The 19,143-nt window shown below is 34.0% G+C and overlaps 1 long non-coding RNA gene across 1 annotated transcript in view; it reads left to right on the forward strand.

Annotated features, from left to right (window-relative positions):
- Window positions 1–18,919, forward strand: part of LOC135274239 (uncharacterized) — a 36,769-nt gene extending 17,850 nt beyond the window's left edge. The window contains exons 2-3 of the long non-coding RNA XR_010342042.1: window positions 1,546–1,630; window positions 14,350–18,919. This is a non-coding gene — a long non-coding RNA (uncharacterized LOC135274239). The remainder of the gene's footprint in view (window positions 1–1,545; window positions 1,631–14,349) is intronic.
- The last annotated feature ends 224 nt before the right edge of the window (window positions 18,920–19,143 follow it).

Consider the following 19,143-nt stretch of genomic DNA (forward strand, 5'->3'; position numbering starts at 1 on the left):
GTAACTACCATCCTGAATTTTTTGTTAATAGTTTTTCTATGTGTGCATTCCTGAACTATATGTACTTAATATAAATTATATGTAATAAAATGATATTGTATATATTATTAATATATTAACCTTTTTCTATATATACATCTATATTTGTATTGCATGTATACATATTTCTAAACAATATATTGTTTCATCTTGCATTTTTTTTTGTAAAAATAGTATCACACTCTTTTTCTGGGTTCCTTTTTTCATTCAGTATTGCATTTTTAAGATTCATTATTTTGTGTGTTTAGTGATAGTTCATTCTTTTTCTTTTAAATGTCTGTTTAATTTCCCATTTTGTAATTATAATACAATTTATTTGTCTTTACCTCCTGGGTTGTTGCCATTTTTGTTGTTATTAAAAAGAGTTCTGCAATAAGCATTCTGGTATGTATCTCTTGATGCTCCTGTACAAAGATTTTTCTAAATTTAGAGTATCAACGTAAGAGTACATTTTCTGATTTTTTGGCATTCAAGTGCTCATCTTTCCAAGGTAATGTAAATTATTTTCCAGCGCGATTGCACTGACTTACACTCTTGCTAGAGGTACATAGACATCTTGTTGATCTACAACCCTTTCCCTTAACACTTGGTAAAGTTTGACTTCTTTTTCTTTTTGCCAAGCCCGTCTGGTGAGTGTAAAAAGGTATCTCACTATGACTTTCAATGTGCATTTTCTAAATCACTTATAAGGCTGAGCATCTTATATGCTTTTTCTTTATTTATATTTCCTCTTTTGTGAAATACTGTTTATTATGTATTTCTCCCATTTTTCTATTGAGTTTTTTATTATTAATTTTATGAATTCCATATTGCAAATAACTTATTCTAATTTGTGGCTTGTTTTTTATATTTTATTTTACATTTAAGACACAAGAGTTTTAAATTTGACTGTAATTTATCAATATTTTCTTTTATGACATGCTTTTTTTGTCTCGTGTAAAATTATTTTGCATTATGAACTTAAAAATGTTCTCGTATAAAATTTATTAACAAATTTTATTGTCTTTTCTTTTTATACTTAATTCTTTACCAACAGGGAATTGAATTTTGTGTGTAGAAGTGAGGTAAGAATCCCTTTCATTTTCATTGTAGGGATAACCAGTGTACCAACTCTACCAACTCCATTTCTTTCCAGGCATCTTCAGCCTGCCTGTCTCATACATCAATTTATCCACAAATTGTTTGGGCCTTCAACGTAGAGAATAATATAGTCTACAGAAAATGACAGTTTTATTTATTTCTTTCCAATTCTATACTTTAATTAATTTCTTTCTTTTCACTTTTTTTAAAGTTTATTTTTATTTCGATTTTGTTTTTGTCTTGACACAGGGTCTTGCTCTGTCATCAAGGCTGGAGTGCAGTGGTGCAATCTCTGCTCACTTGAGTCTTGACCTCTTGGACTCAAGTGATCCTCCCACCTCATCCTCCTGAGTAGTTGGGACTATAATTACAAACCACCATGCCCAACTAATTTTGTTTATTTTTTCTTTTTTTTATTTTTTGAAGTTTCATCCTGTTGTCCACACTGGTCTGGAACTCCTGAGCTCAAGTGATCCACCTGCCCTGGTCTCCCAAACTGCTGAAATTACAGGTTTGAGCCACTGTGCCTGGCCTTCCTTTTCTTTTCTCCTTTCTTTCTTTCTTCCCCTTCTTTTCTTTTCTTGTATTATTTTTTGGGGGATGGTGGTGGGAGGGGATATGGTCTTATTGCCCTATCTGGGACCAGATCTCCAGGACAATATTGAACCAAAGCATTCTTAAATAGTGGACCTCCTTATCTTATTATTAATTTGAAATTGGTGTTTATAGCCTTTCTCCATTAAGAAAATTATTTACTGCAGTTAATTGATGGTGATATATATCAGATTAATGAAGCTGTTTTTCCCCCATGCCTAATTCACCAAGAATTTTAAAAATTCAGTGTTAAGTTTTGTTACATGATTTTTCCATATGTAATAAATATTTTTTCTCCTTTGTCAATGTGAGTTATTTTATTTATAGTCTTTCTAATATTAAACTGTGCCTGTGGTTTTAGCTGCATCGAAGTTGATTATAGTACACAGCCAAGTTTAGGTTAATAATATTTGCTTAAGATTTTTAAATTTCTATTGGTGTGAGATAATAAACAGTGATTTTTCTTTTTTCTTTTTAAAAAATCATCTTTGCCTGATATTGGTAACAATTGATTGGAGTTAGGGAGCATTTCATCACATTTTTATTCTCTAGATAATATGTGATTGAAATTATGTTTCTTAAAAATTAGGTAAAGTTGAGTTTTAAAATAATATTGGTCATCTTTTACAAAAAAGATTCTTAACTACAGATTCAATTTATTTAATTGAATAAAACTAGTAAAAATAGTCTCACCACATTTTCCATGCTGGTCTCAGGCTCCCGAGCTCAAGTAATCCACTCACCTCGGCTTCCCAGAGTGCTGGGATTACAGGCATGAGCCACCGTGCCTGGATAGCGTCATTGAAGTTTTTAAACTTATTGCATACTGGTATGCAATAAATTTAAATTCAATTCTGCTATGCCTTCTTTTTTTTTTTTTCCTTTCCACACTTCCTTAGGTGGCCCTAACAAATATTAGAAGAGAGAAGATGTCATGGAAAGGATACTTACATCTCATTTGTCCCTTTCCTGTTCGTCAAAAATCTCAGGGATTCTAGATGTTGTTTCACTTATGATTGATTTGCAGCTAATTTTAAACTATTTCTAAAAATGAAGTCTAATGAAATCTTTTTAAGGATCCAATGTCAACTTTGAATTAAACAAAAACTTTTAAATTAGAGATTCCCATCTACTGTGGGGAAGTCAGAATTTTTACTTTGAATCACTTGATTTCTAAATGTCAGTTATTGATGTTTTTTACTCTGCTTTTCTCTGTGTGAGAGAGATCATTTAGTCACTGTGATTTATGAAATTCACATATATGGGTGAGATTGACAGAGTATGGGTTCATGAAAGGTATGTGTTTTATGGCATTTGAAATATATGGTCTTTTTGGTACTGGTAGCACCATTTGGAAATATATGACCAATATTATTATTTTCACTTTAGAGATAGAAAAATGAAGCCATTAAAAATAATTTCTAAGGTACCATAAAAATTGAGGTAGAAATCTGAATAAATTTACTGATGTAGTTCTAGATTTTTGAAAATCTTCTGTAAAAAAAATCCATAGATTTATACTTAACCATGGTGTCTCCACTATTGGTTTCGAGTACTGATATTTGTTGGACTGTCAGATGGATAGAGGAGCTCCTCCTTCAGTGGGCTGTGAATGTCCTCCACGTGATAAGTGCAAGACCACAGCCACAATGGCCCTCAACACCAATTGGTCAAGTCTCTGTATAGGAGGACCAATAAGAATACCATATATTTTTGCTACTTCTATTCCAGTTCTCAGAAACACAAGAAAGAACATATTTTTAAATGCTGTAAAGAAATCTTCAGCAAAATAGGCAGTGACTTGACCTTCTATATCTTAAAACATAGTTTAAAAATAACCATAAAGCTGAGATATGATATAGTTAAATTCTCACGCAAATAAATTAAGCAACAAAGGGCCACCCCACAGGTTAAATTTAGTAATCTTTTTACCCATACATCTTTTAAGAGCCACTCTTCCTGAGAGGCATAGTGGTGTAGTGGCAGTGATGCTGGTGAGGGAGTCAGATGACTTTGCTTCCAAGCAGTGTGACCCTAGGCATGTCTCCGGCATTATCTGTGGCTGGTTCTTTAGACAATATCTAAAGATGTCTCCAGATCTGTGGTTATATATATTTTGGGGCAATACACAATTACCTGGCTTCTTTTCTAACTACTTATTCAAAGGAATACTAGAACTATAACCCTGAGAGCTCCAGATAAGATTAAATCACGGATAGCTGGAGGCAGATGGGGTGGGAAGTGGGGTAGAGAAAGACCAAACTTATTTGGGACCATGAAAAGTGCATTGTTAGATTCTTAGCCAAGAATTGCTTCTTTTGATCATACAACCCATTATTCAGGTTCCTAAGAGATAAAGCAAACTAGATTTGTTCTTATATAGATAAAAAAATGAAGCTTAAGGACACCAGCTTATTTTTAGGCTAAGTATATCAAATTAAACTGGCCAACTAGAAATAGGAACAAAAAATCATAAAACAAATCACAAAACAATATTTACTTAGATTCATACCATTGGGTTAGATGCATGTGGTGCCATTCTACGTTAGGTTGTGATTTTTCAGGAGGTAAAGAATGAAGTTCAGGGTACATTTTGAGCACTAAAATTCTGCAACCTGTGGATCTGAAATGAGGTTTACAAAAGCAAGACAGAGGTGGCACCCTTGCTTTGAATTCTATTTCTACAAAAGCAAGATGAGCTGCTGGTTATTTAGGAGACTGGAGTAATCTTGGAAGATGTGCTCTGAATCTTTTTTCTATTTTCAGAAAGACAGACACACTGTGGAGATGTGGCTGGGCCGCTGACTTAGAAAAGGCAGGAGTACTTAGAACATGTTTACATGCTCCTGTAAACTCAGGCACTGGACTGCTCTTTAGGCTGCCTCCCTGAATCAGTTAGAATGTTTTTGGCTGCAAGTAACAGAAAACCCAATTCTAAGTGGTTTAAGCAATAAGGGAATAAAGTTATGCCATTGGCAAGAGGTGGGGCAGGCTCCATCTCTCATTCCCTTCAATTTTCTTGGCTCTGCCGTCTTATGTGTATCAGCTTTATCCTCAGGCTGGCAGCCAGATGGCTGCAGCAGCTCTGAGCCTCTTATCTTCCCACAACCACACTGAGAGGAAGAGTGCCTGTTTCTCTTTCTCTGGATGCTGTTGTGGGAAGATGTGTGAAAAAAGAAATTGAGAAGACCCCAGCAAACTTTCCCTCATACCTTATTTGTATGACTTTTTGGAACACTTAACCATGGATCCTGAGCCAATCATTAATTAGAGCAAGGGCCCAGTCCTGGAGTTGGGAGCAAATGCTTTAACTGCTGTATTGATATACAGTGGAGAAAATATGGAAAAGATTTTGAGAAGACAAAGTTTGCTTACTTTGAAATATAATTGATGAGAAACTAGGTACAACTCTGGCAAAAATTGGGCTATAGAAATAGCAGCTCCATATTGAGTATTGTCTAACTGCCAGTTAGTATGCTAAGCATTGCATTTGAATAATCTCATTTAATTCTCATAACACTAAGAGGTAGGCACAATCATTATTATTGGGACATCCCTGTTTCCCAGATGACAAAATTAAGGCTCTTAGAGGTTTAGGCAATTTACTGTAATTTATACAGCAAGTTAGTAGTAGAATTAAGGAACATAATGCTAAAACCCTTGTTCCTAAGAGTTTTCTGTCTCCCAGGGAGGAGTCCTCTGATTCAGGGTCAGAGATCAGGATGTAACAAGTTGGTTAGTTATAAGCATATAAATAGCATCCTGTTTAAGGGGTTTACCTCGTAGATAGCTTTGGGTAGCATACTATGGGGCCCTGGGAATCTGTGATGTCTTCAAAATTGAGGAAATAATAATGCTATCAACAGTCACGAAGACAATGATAAAGTTGGGAAAACATTATGAACTCTTTTAGACAAAGTACATTTGTTTAAACACACATAAATAATACATATGACAGTAAAACATTTTTGTTTACAATAAAAATAGAAATATTTGCTTTCTAAATTAAAAAAATACAAAAAAAGATTAAATGGCAATTTAATAGCATTTGGAAGGAGATCATATTACCTGACAGAATATGTACAATTGAGCCATATGAGAAATTTGTAAAAGAGAAACATGTTATTGGCTAGATGGGATAACTGGGACCTGTGTTTATTTTTTGTATAGAATTATTTAGTAAATTTTGGAACAACTTTATCATGCAATGTAAGGAAAAAGGTGACCAATGATTTCTTTACAGCTTAAAACAAAGTTTAAAAATTTAGCATGATGAAAACTAAGAAAATCTGCAATGACTGTATTGTCAATGCCGTGAAGTATTTTTCTATTTTAGCTACTGGCATAAAACATAAATATTTGAAAAAATTTTTTGGCAAGGTAGGGCATTTAATTGTTTGGATTTTCTTGGATATCACAGTTGAGTCCAGAAATCAGTTACAAAAGAGGTGTGCTTTGCTCCATTTTTTTTTTTTTTTATAACAACACTTTTCATTTGTCTCCGAACAGGTTTTGCAAGAAACCCATTCTATAGGCAGGTGGCTCACTGCTCTGCTGTTTTGGAGCTTCAATCACTAGTGAAATGCCTGCAATCCACAAAGTCCTGGGTGTCTCCTTTAGCTATCATCATCTGAAAGACATCTAAAAGGTTTTTTTAGTGCTTGAGAGAATTAGGTTTCATTTCTGGCATTCCACAATGTAAGTGGAAAAGTTGATCCATACTGACATGAAGGGCTCAATTCTGCATGAACTTTTTGTTTTTCCACCCGAAATAATCCTTTCCTTTTTTTCTTTTTTTGTGTAAGGCTCAAGTTCCTTTAAAACTTGTCGACTCTTTCCTAGAGACATATAGCTGAGCAAAACTAAATTCATCCCACTGAAACTGACATCTATTAGCCAAAGGATGATTATTTTTAATACTTAGAGACATGTTTACAGAATGACTGAACTTGCAACATATAGAGACAGTGCACTGAGACCAAGAAGAGTCAATCATCAACCACTCCTGTTGTTTTAAAATAGACTTAATATGCTTTTAAAAGAGTATTATTTCAATAAAACAATCCACAAATAAATACAAAACAAAAGGGCAAATGTAGAGACATATTGCAAGTAAGCATGCATACCAAAAAGGTAAGTGCAAATTAGATTTGAATATTCATGAGTCACAAATCATTGACAGTTTGAAATAATGCAAAACAGCTTTATAAATGAGGTTAAGGCAAGGGACATCAAAGAAATGCATCGCTAAATCAATAGCAGTTTGATTGTGTATATACTTGTAAATTGCAGTTACAATTTTTGTGACATGGGAGAAAAAATATTGTGTATCTGATGAAGGAGGAAGACACATAAATATTCCTTTTGTATATTGTATTTTTGCAATTCGTCATGCACTTGGAGCCCAGCCAAGTAGAAAGTGGTTGGACATCATATCCCCTCACCAAGACCAGAGTTTTCTTTTCAGAGACAGAGTTTCAGGCCTATGCCTGAAAAGAACTTGCTTGCTCGGCTAAACAACTCAACATGCAGTGATTTCTATGGAGTTGCTTTCCAAAATAAAGATTAGCATCTAGCATACATGACTTTACAAACTGGCCAACTTCAAATCTCTTCTTAGCAAAACAACTTCCATTGTAGAGCATATTGTCTAGTGGTGGTTTTTCTATTGGTGGGGAGCAGATGAATTCAAAGTATAAGAACAATTTGTAAAAATACTTTGGAATGATTAGAGAGATGTACAACCATTACTTTTAATGGCAAAAACTGCAACTTTGTACCAACCTAATAACTTATAGGCAATCTTGTAATTTAAATAAAAACATTTTTATTTTTCTTCAGCAAGTAACTATTAATTTGATACGGATCTTTTTTATACCAGTGGCTTTTTGGAGTGTGTGTATGTGCTTGTGCATGCAGTGTGTGTTTGAAATGATAGGACTTACAGATCAAAAACTCGTTACCTTAAAGCCGAAACATTTCCAACTGATTTTTTTTCATAAGCTTATATTTGGGTTACTATCTTTAAGTTATGACGTATTTCTTCAAGACACTACTCTGCAAGCCTTGTTATTGCTTTCTGTCTGCTTTTTTTGATGACTGAAGCTAGTGATATCACATGAAAATCATGGCATACAGTAACACTAATTTTGGAAGCGGCTGGGGAATTGTGGTCTGTTTAGAAAATTAGTCTATACCTTCGGGCTGGACCATGCTTCACAACAGACATTTAGATCTGGGAAGTGAAATGCAGATGAGGCATAACCAGAAAGAGAGGCTTCTGTAGTGTTGCCAATTCCCTCCTCCATTAGGAAAGAAACTAAGATGACTTCTGTGTGGTTAATAATCAAGAATATCCATGAATTCCAAAAGCTATGGCCTTGATATATTTTTAAGGTATTTATGTGATGTCCACAATTAAAATTTTTCAGTATTGATTCAGAGAACATTTAGCATTATATTTGTCAGCCATATATTGTTATATTTATCCTATAGCTAAACATTTCTTCACTTTCAAAAATCATTAAGTTAATAACTCATTTGATCTTAACAAGGGTTTCTGGTATTCCTTTCAAAAAAATGCTTTGTTATGATATAGTATCAGGCTATTTAAGTTATCCAAACTTGTTTTATTAATTGGTTAGCCACAATATTTGATTTAATGATTACCGGTAGTAGGGGTCTATATTGGCAAACACTATTTTGTTCCTCTAACTAAATTTATTTCCATTAGCTCATAGTTACTAAACTTTCTTGACAAGGAGGATAATTTACAACAGCTATGTACTTGATGATTTTAAGTCTTTCTATGTATGTATGTGTCTGTGAATATACGGTTTTTAAAACTCACGTATTCTGTAAATTAAACATAACATGTTGAACTAGCCAAGGAATCTAAACATTATCATTCTCCTTCCTTACAATCTATGAAGATAAGAGACAAGTCATTTCAGGTTTTTTTCTGCCTTTTTAAACTGAGGGAGATTTTTACATTGAATTTTGATTTCTAGAGCAAGAAAGTGCCTGACTAGACAAGGCCATCACTAAGATACGTGTCTTTAACCACCCCCTTGTCTAGGATCAAGAAGTTAAAGAATCTAGGAGCTGTCATTTTTGGTAATTCAATATCGAAATGAAGGAAAGAGAGAATAAAAGATTTAGCATTGATTCTGAATTACTTAACAATGAAATACTGAATTCCAATGAAGTTTTATGAAAAAGTCTCTCTTTATCCTAAATGCCACCTTGGTAGACCCTTGTACCTCATGCTCATTTTGCTACGTAAATAAAATTAATTTTATCTCGAAAGAACAGTGGAGTGGCAGTTAAGGGACTTCTATTTTTTATTCTGCCACTAACTGCTACTATGAACTTGCATAAGGGACTTCAAATTTTTTGGATTGCTGTTTCCTCAATTATAAAAGAGAAAGTTGGTCTAGAAGTGGCAATTTCCAAACTGCACCTCTGAATCCTTAGGGCTGCAAGAAACCAGCAGGAGTCTTGATGAGAAAAAGACCATGCACTTTTTCTCCAGTTTGCATATTGATCTTAGCAAAATTTAATTTGAGGAAAGGAAAATGACTTAAAAAGTTTGAAAACCATCAAATTAAAAATAAATTGCTAAGATGTTCTAATCCGCAATCTATTTTGTTTTATAACTATAGTAGTGAATATCTGAGTGAACAGAATTGTCATATTCTTGGTTTCTCCTTTTAAATAGAGGCTGCAAAAAGAATTTCTAAACCTTATAGAAGGGAGGTCTAGACAGCAGAAACTGGAAGGTGAGATCTTAGTTTAAAAATATTAAATAAAATCTTCAATTTTAAACTGAGCTTATATGTGATGTCAAGACGACTGCTGAACATGGTATGCGTGCCTCTCAGCCAGGTCTGTTCTTTCCCTGGGCCACAATGCTACACAGTCCCAGGGGGCACCGCGATGTCAGAGTTTGACTGAACGATGCCCTTGAATGATGTTGAGCAATGCAACACCTACGTGGCTTATATCAAGCACGGCTTTTTCATCATTTGGTCAAGAGCTACTTCTCTCTCAAGGTCTACTTCAGAGATCCTAGCATGATCCACATCCGCTTACTACCTCCTTTCTTCAAAATTAATTTCTCCCTCCTGTGTGATTTCAGGGCATTTTGTTTTAATCTTTTAAAGAATGCTACGCCACTGTATTATAGTTAATAGTATTTGGGTGCCCATCTCCCTTGTTAGGTTTTGAACTTTTAGAAGGCAGGAACTGGGTTTTAATGTCATTTGATTTGGTTTTTGTGTTTTTTGTTTGTTTTTTTGTTTGTTTGTTGTTTTTGAAAGAGGATCTTGCTCTATCTCCCAGGCTGGAGTGCAGTGGCACAGTCACTGCTCACTGCAGCCTTGACCCTCTAGACTCAAGTGATTCTCCCATGTCAACGTCCCAAGTAGCTGGGACTACAGTCATGTACCACCAAGCCTATAAAGATAGTTTAATTTATAACAAATTATCTGTATAAACAAAAACACACAGTATATTTGTCCAAAATCTTGATAAAATATGATAGTGGTCTTCTTTTCTAGCCACATATAGTCAACCATTCAATTCAATACAACCAATGCTATACTGACTGTGTACTATTCTACATGTTAAGGGGGTATCATGTGCAAACCTCATCCAGGCAGCATGGGAGTTAATAAAACCTATTCCCTTCATAATTAAAATATGAGGCAGTACATGATTAGTGCTGTATTATAAGAGTGAACCAAAGCGCTGTGGAAGCTCTAAGGGTTTGGGATTAATTCAATAATTGCACATAAAATCAGTTTGCACATAAAATCACTTTGGTTTGGAGCAGTGGGATTTCAGCAGGCAAAAATATACAAGGGGCAAGGGCAAGGGCAAGGTACAGCATTGTAGATGATGGGGGTTTTATGGTATGTGAGAATAATTACATATTAGACACAGAAATAGTATAGATTTTGCAGTAGTTGGGAAGAAGCCTGGAAAATTAGATAGAATTTAATTATGGTATTAATTAATTAAATAGCATCCTAAAAATTTAGAATTATTTCTCTGAAAAATTGGAACTCATCAAATGAGAAGCAAAAGAAGAAAAACTCGGATTTACAAAACTTAGTCTGGTAGTATCAGGCAAAATTAACTGAAAGGCAAACTTTGAAGATGGGGAGACCTGGTTAAACAAAAGACAATCTGAGGACTTAATTTGGATATAGCTACGAAAAGAAAGGAGGGAATGAATGTGACGGTAAGATGAAGAATAAAAAGTTGAAAATGTTTCTGAAATACACTGAATAGAAGATATGGAAGTAGTATTGTGACAAAGATTATTACACAAAGTTTCAATCTGCTAATATTAATTTTCAACACCTTTGGTCCCTCCAACATTGTTTAAAATATTAAAGAAATTAATCATTATTAATAGTCATGTTTATTTTTACTGACGTGTTAATAGTATTCTTAAAGCTGTTGTCACACTTGTCACACTTGCCATTAGGTCAAAATCAATCAAGGGTCTTACTCACAATTCTTATAACCAATGCCTTAAATGTCTCATTTTCCTATTTTAGGGTCCAGGCTTGGAATGTTTCTTAGTAACTTTATATAGATTTGAAAACACCCATACTGATAATATATGTAAATTGAGAACACTCTAACTTTAGTACAAATCTGAATTATCATATAATATTTTATTTAAAATAATCAAAAGCTATTATACTTTGTTGCTAAATTTTGTCTTACTTAGACACTCCTAAGTGCTGAATGAATGCCCCCATCTTAAATTTTAAAAAGTTAACTCCAGGGTCAACGGTGTTAGTACAAGATACAAAGATTGAATCTGTCAAGGGGCGATGTCCTGGAGAAGAATAAACAGCAGGTACATACTTGCAGTTATTTGCTGCTGAGTACCTGCAGAATTGGATTCCATCATTTATTGGTGATGACTGGGGCTGATGGCCACTTTGGAATGCAGAGAAAAGGAGGTGGAGGATGAAAGAGACAGGATGCCTCAGGGATCCACCCGTCTCATTTTTTCTCTTGTTCTCCAGTGCCTCCTCACCAAAGATCCTGGAACACCACTCCACTCCTCCTGTAGGACTTACGTTCAGATCTTTGAGACATGGCTGGTGGAGTGGCTCAGTAATTTGAAGGATCTTTCCCTTAACAATATACTAAGAAGCTTAATAATCTGCTATCTAGACCCTGATCCTATCTTTGGGTAAGGGGTCACAGAACCTTATGAGCTAAAAAAAAGGGTTAAAAAAAAAACCTCCAGGAAAGGAGATAATAACACAAGTTCTTCGAAATCCTTTCTGGAATCCAAATCTTTTACTATATGAGTTGACAATATGATCTATCAAAAGTGTAATTTATGTATAGAGCATTGAATAGAATTTTATTGATATATGTAGGTAAAAGCATTTTTATTCTTCATAAAATATTGATATTTTTGTAATTGAATGCTAATAATACAGATAGTAACTACAGAATTGGATTTCATCATTTATTGGTGGTGACGGGGGCTAATGGCCACTTTGGAATGCAGAGCATATTTATTCAATGTTGATTGAATAGATATTAAAACAGAAACATTTTTAATTGATCAATATTGCTTATATGCCTCAATTTTCTCAAATGTTTTTTGTATTTCTCTAAACCAATAGTACTCAAAATTCCTATGAAGCTTTTTTTTTCATTTAAATAAAAGAGAGAAAAGAAAGGGGCTGATTAACACAAAATTCAGGATAATCTCTTCTATGCAGAAAGAGAGGGAAAAGAGATGGATTGAAGAGGGGTTCAAGGTTCCAAAGATACTGGTAATATTTCATTTCTTAAATTGGATATGGGACACACAGATGTCCACTTTATTTATTTACTTACTGGCATTTATGCATGTAAGCCACAAATATTTTATGTCTGTTTAATATTTGATAAAATTATTTAAAGCAGATAATTTTAAGACACGGTATAAGTAATAGTAATGATATAATTAAGAAAATTAATTACAGTGCTGACATCTTTTAGGGCTATTTGGACTGTGGAACTAAGCAATTGGCTGTTTTTCAGAGTGTCCTGAGTTTCCTGTTCCAATCTATTAAATAAATAAGGTATTAAATACTATGGGAAAACTGAAGTATAAAAACAGAAGAAAGATCTAAATACAGTGCTAAGGGATTGCAGCTCCTTCACTGACTCTTTGCCTGAGTGGGGCAGTTTACACATACAAGGACTCTGTCTTCTGTTTCACACAGGGAAGTTTTGCTGACAACTAGCACTGTGGGGTGTGCTTTGCATGGCTCTTTCCAGAGTTCAAATCAGAACACAGTCATTCAGCCATGTGATGCCAATCAGTTGTCCTCAATTTCAAAATTATTATGGTATCATTTTCTTTAAGAATTATCAATTGCTGTTTACTTATTGATCAAGACTAGTATAAGACCCAGAGAGGTAAAGAGCTGACTCTGTCCTTGAAAATGTTCAGCAGAGGCACCAGTGGTGTCTACTTCCTCAGGAATTCAGCTTAGTGTGCATTACTATGTGTTTTCTACCTTTCCTGTTTAATCTTTGTTTTTCTTTTGGCAACTCTATTTGCTCTGAATAGTTGAAAAACACATCCTAGGGTTTGTTATAAAGAGGGATCGTAATTCATGCTGAATTAAAAGTAAACTACAAAAAAAAAAAAAGTGAACTACATGCCCTGGGTACATTTATGACTTTAGGTCTCTTAAAACTGAAATGGAGCTGAATCAGTAGCCTAAAGGTGAAGCCTCTAAATCCCTTTATTACCCAAACCCCGTAATCTCTTTGTTTTAACAAAGCACACGCAAGAATGGTAGCAGAACTTCCCAGTGAACATGTCAAGAAATCTCTACTCAGATAAGAATCAAGCTCTTTGGGTTTACTCTTTTCACAAAATATTTAAAATCTAGAGAGATCATTCAGTTGTTGTTTATTTTGATGACCAGATAGATTCTTTTGTTTTGTAAAGCCACATGCCCATTTTGCCTTCTTTGGGAATTTTTGTTCTAGCACCCTATCATTATTTGCTACTGAACTTCATATCTTTTGTTTGAAGCATCTGAAAATAAAAGTAGTTGTTTAACTAATTTTCTCGTGAGCTTAATTTGGCAATTATCAAATCACATTTGTCAATACAACCAGTGAATCAGATGTGACCTAGACATCAACATTTTAAAAAGCTCCCGTAACCTTACCTATTATTTCAAGTTGTAGTACCTAAAAGCAAAATCTTGATTGGATCAATAAGAAACAAAAATGTGCTCTCCTCTGTCATTTCAAAGTCATTTATTAAAACAACTTATATATAAAATTTAACTACATTGGAATACAAATAGAACAGCATAATGAGGCTTAGGTTTAGAAATGCAAAGAGCATTCTGAAAAGTATTTTAAGAAGAATTAATGTAATTCTCACTATTAATATTCTTCCATCATTTGATTTTTATTTTTGGACATGTGGATGCTATAAACAATGCAATGTAAGATTTATAATGACTCTTTATTTTTTCTTTCTTTCTTTCACTCCCTTCCTCCCTCCCTCCCTTTCTTTCTTTCTTTCCTTTCTTTCTTCTTTCTTTCTTTCTCTTTCTGCCTTTTATCTCTTTCTTGTTCTAGTGCTGACATCCCTTGCGTATAATGAAACACTTCAGAGAATCATATTTTTTCTTCAGACACATGAAGATGATGTGAATATCAAAATGATAAAGAGGACACAGGAAGAATAAGCCATGAAATAATAATAGGTTAAGTAAACGCATATTTGATTAGGTTATTGGTAAATTTGTAGTATATTACTTACAACTACTTATTTTCTCAAAAATCGTATATGCTTTTTGGAAAGTTAAGTTTATGCTGCAATTCAGAGTAATACTTAATTTTCTTTAACTATTGAAAAGGCATTAGCAATACTATACTGCATGTTATACTTAATGGCCATTGCTAAAGCTACACAAAAATATGTAAGATGATTAATTAATAGCATTCATTTTGCCTTATTATTCCTTGTGGTTCCAAACACTAGAAAATACCACTGATGGCTTAAAAACTGTTATACATGACTGGAACCCAAAGTTATTTTTTTGCCATCACTGTAAGGGATACTGTGCATCTTATATGTCTTGGTATCCTATGTACAGAAAGTGACATCTACTGGAGAAAGCAGAATTGAATATTTACTTTCCAAACTATTTTTCTGCCAAATTTCCAGGCAAGTTGCACTATCCTCAAGATTATCTGAAACTTGGAAAACAAAGAAAGGTTTTACTTAGTTCAATATGGTGTAAAGTCTGGTTGGTTTTGATTATCATTTTTTAAAAGATGCTCTGTAGGAAACTGGTTATTGGGCCCACACAAATTATTTCATAAGAAACACTATTGAAGAGGTCTGGAAAACACAACTATAAAACATTCCCTTAAGAATGTAACTGAAATTCCAAATAATTGTAAGCCATTGAGTGGGGGATTTGAATAGGACTCCACTGTAACACTTTGTCTAGAAACGTTTTTGGAAAATATGTCACTTCTTTACATGGTCTGGAAATAGGAGTTGTAAAACAAAATATGAGATTAGAATATAAAATATCTCTCAGATAGAAAGGCATTCCCCCATGCTATTTTGTAGCCTAATGACTATTTATCCATGTTAATAAGATACGTGTCTAACTTCATGATCTAGCCAAACCGATGTTCTTAGGGAATAGGGGAATATTAACCAGGTGTTTTTCACTTGTGGTCAAAACTAAGAAATGACCTAAAGCCCTGAAAGACAGAAATGATATTAGCTTTATGCTTATGACAATAATTCCCATTCTTTAAGTAATCACTTTCTCTTACAGAGGCCAAAAGCCTTTCTTATCTTAATGGAGGGTACTGTGGTGGTCATTTTCAAGACTTTAATGAGGCATAGCTCCATTTGGCTGGTTCATGAACATCATAAAACTATAATAGTGACTGGAAGTCCTGTTTCTTTGATTCTAGTCTGTTACCTATATGATAAGGGTTGCTTCCGTATTTAGATTATGCTATATAATCCTCTGTAGTTTAATGACAAATTTTCTACATATAATTGTTATTATTATTATTTTAAATTTTGATTTCATTTTTGTAGCAATGCTCTCTCACTCCCTCTGCTGGCCTTGTTAATCAACAAAACCAGTGCCTAAGTAGCCCTGATGGGAATCAGGGATATCAAGTGGATGACCGATAGAATGCACTCTGTTTTGTGTTGGGAGCCAATCAGAAAATCATGTTGATTTCCTTGGTATGAAACAAAAAGGCCAAGAGAAAATTTGTTTGTCAGTGGTGAAAACGGAAGAGCATGCTTATTTTTATAATTTTAAGAAAGAATTTAACAAAAGGGATAATTCTCAAATCTTAAAAATGTGCTATTTTTCAAAGGAATAACACCAGTTACCCACATTCTATTAAAATTTGTGTTTACTTAGTAAAAGGTGCTCAAAACAAGTTGTATCAATTTTGTATTTTGGTGTTTACACACTGGAGGGTTAAATGAAAGATTGTCTGGCTTTGTTGGTAGGATTCTGAACCTGGATTAGATATATAGCTGTCCAATGGATCAGCTTCCCACATCCTAGAGTTCCATTATGGAGTTACAAAGAGAATGACAGCACTTGGCAAATCCTAGGCCTAATCATAGCACAGAGAAGTGACTTTTGGAAGGTACATTACTAAGCAATTAGGACCCATTTAATAAATTACCCCTTATGGAACACTTTGAACCCTAGTGGTCTGAAGAGGTTAATGCACCTCTCACAACTGAGTGCTACTCAGTTTCCAGGGGTAACTTCAAGGCCACAGCTAATCCAAACCTTCTTCTCATCAATGGCCTCTTACTCTTGAGCCACTTCTGTAGTCTGGCATCAGTAAGCCCACACACTTGCACTTCCCCCTCTGCGTGCCAGATGCTTCATTTTCTTGCAGCTGAATCCACTGGGTGCAGTGCTCATGAGGCCAAAAGACTGTGCTGCACAGTAACTTCCTCCTTGGGCTTTCATGCTTCTTATTTGGGAGTCTTTCTGTTTCTCTTATTTATAGAGAGTTTTAACTTCTGGATTTAGTTTAAATGTTACATCTGATGTAATATACTTTCCTCCAAAATTGTTGAGTAGCAACCACATTTTAAATGAATCCAATACACAAAATTAGGTTTTAGGATATTATTAAATTTGGAAAAAACCCACGGTAGATGTACATTTGTAAACTGGAATCTTAACTATGGTTAGACACTAAAAAACATTTAAAATATAACTGTAAGGGAGAAAAAGCTTTGTTTGATGCTGGAACATAATTAGACATTTTAGGGTTTTATTTTAATTTAAATTCAACTTGAGTTTTTGGAATGAAAATGCCGATGAGACACTAAGCACTTTTATTAAAAAAGATGGCCAAGAAGTGGAATTGGAAAAGATAGAAATATCAAAATATTCCTGTGCATTCATAATGGCTGACATTGCTATATCATGTCATTGGTCAGCTGAACGATATGCCTGTAAACTACGGTCAAAATTGTCATGATTTCTAGCACATTTATTTAATGTTTATTCCATCCAAGCCTCTCCTGAGAGCCACAGGAGATGAATAAGACATGGCCTGTGGCTTCAATAAACTTATAATTGTTTTGTAGAGCTAGGATTTAGGTACATAGAAAAGTAAGCATAACAAATGGAAGATTGCAATGGATGCCAAGTTTGTATTCACACAGAAATTCAGAGAAAGAAGAGGAGTCTCTGTTCAAGAAGGTTTGATGGAGAAAATCTAATTTGCTCAAGTCCTTTGTTAAGATTTTGATAAAGAAAGCTAAAAATTAAAAAAATAAAATGCTCCAACCTTGAGAAGTGATTGAAGTTGCCTGTAGTTGTGTTTGCGAATATATTTTGTGGGATATATTTGGAAGGAATATGTTTGGGAGGTAGTTTTTCAACACAAGAACAGACATCAGTAAGCTTTTTGATTGTTGTACTTTAGTACATACTGGAAAAGAAGTAAGACAAAACACATTTTCAGTCAAATAATGTAATACAATATAGAAAGTATTGCCTGTTGTCAGCCTCATAATCAGAATATATTTTAATGTTTTTCTAAAAAAGCTAATATAACTATAAAACATAAAGATAAATTTTCTTCGAACATTCAGTGATTCACTGGATGAGTCATATGTTTTAAAAATTTCTGCTCTTTTCATTGTACCTTGGAAATTTTCCATATTATAAACTACGTTTTCTTACATGCCTGTAAGAAACAAAAACCATGTTTGGAAATCCAGTGTCTACTTGAATCTGGAATATTAATGCAATGTGCGTTTATATGGTCTGAAAGTCTTGTATATTTATGCCATGTGACTTGATTAGTATCTAAACTTTGAAAAATATTTAGGGTAGAAAAATTTTAAATTATTCATCATGTCAGAATTTCAAAGGGTTGTAGAAAGACCTGGGTATTTTGTAGCACACGAGATGTGATATGCCTTGGGTGTGACTTCCCTGGTTGTGTTTTGAAAGCAACCTCTACTTTAACAAGACAGTTGTGAATCAAGAGTCAGAGTAATTTTTGATTACTGGTAACTAAACATTTAAAAACTGGATCCCCACTTTTAGATGTGGTGGTGAGATTATATTGGTCTCCATTCATACCTAGAAGCAAGGCATTGTTTATTCTATAAGCAAGGCATTACCACATGCAAATCTTGTTTTAGCTTAACTCTTGTATTATTCACATGAATGCCAGAGCAGATTTACTAATACTAGTCTACACCTGGCATTATTCCACATTTCAGGAGTTTGCATTCTGGGATAAACAACACTCACCGAGGGCTAAAAGTAGCACAAGTGAAAGAAAATCACATTGCCTGTTGCATTTTCCTTTTGTGATTACTGAATGCATCCAAACTATGGATCAGCAAACCTTTACTGAATGCTGATTAAATAGTATGGTATAAACTATTCATCTATAGACACGTGCTGTACAGTATGGCTGCCACTGGACACATGGCTGTTGAGCCCTTGAAATGTGGTTATTGTGAATTTAAAGTGTTGTAAGTGTAAAATATACACACAGTATTCAAATATTTCGTTTGCAATGGGAATGTAAAATATCTCATTAGTAATTTAAAAACATTGATTATATATTGAAATAATATTTTGGATATATTGGGTTAAATAAAACTACTAATAAGATTAATTTCACTTGGCTTTAATTTTTTTAACCTGGCTATATAAAAGGAAAAATTACAGATGTGGCTCACATTCTATTTCTTTTGGATAGTGTTGCTATAGACCTTCAGAGAATTCACCCAGGGACAGGTGCTGAAAAATACAAAACACTAGGAAAAAACAGATGAGGTCTCAGCTGAGTCTTGAATGACATAAAGGCTTTGAATAAAAAAATGACAAA

This window comes from Aotus nancymaae, unplaced genomic scaffold, assembly GCF_030222135.1.
Source record: "Aotus nancymaae isolate 86718 unplaced genomic scaffold, 86718_ANA_hifiasm-v0.15.2.pri h1tg000011l, whole genome shotgun sequence".
Lineage (NCBI taxonomy): Eukaryota > Metazoa > Chordata > Mammalia > Primates > Aotidae > Aotus > Aotus nancymaae.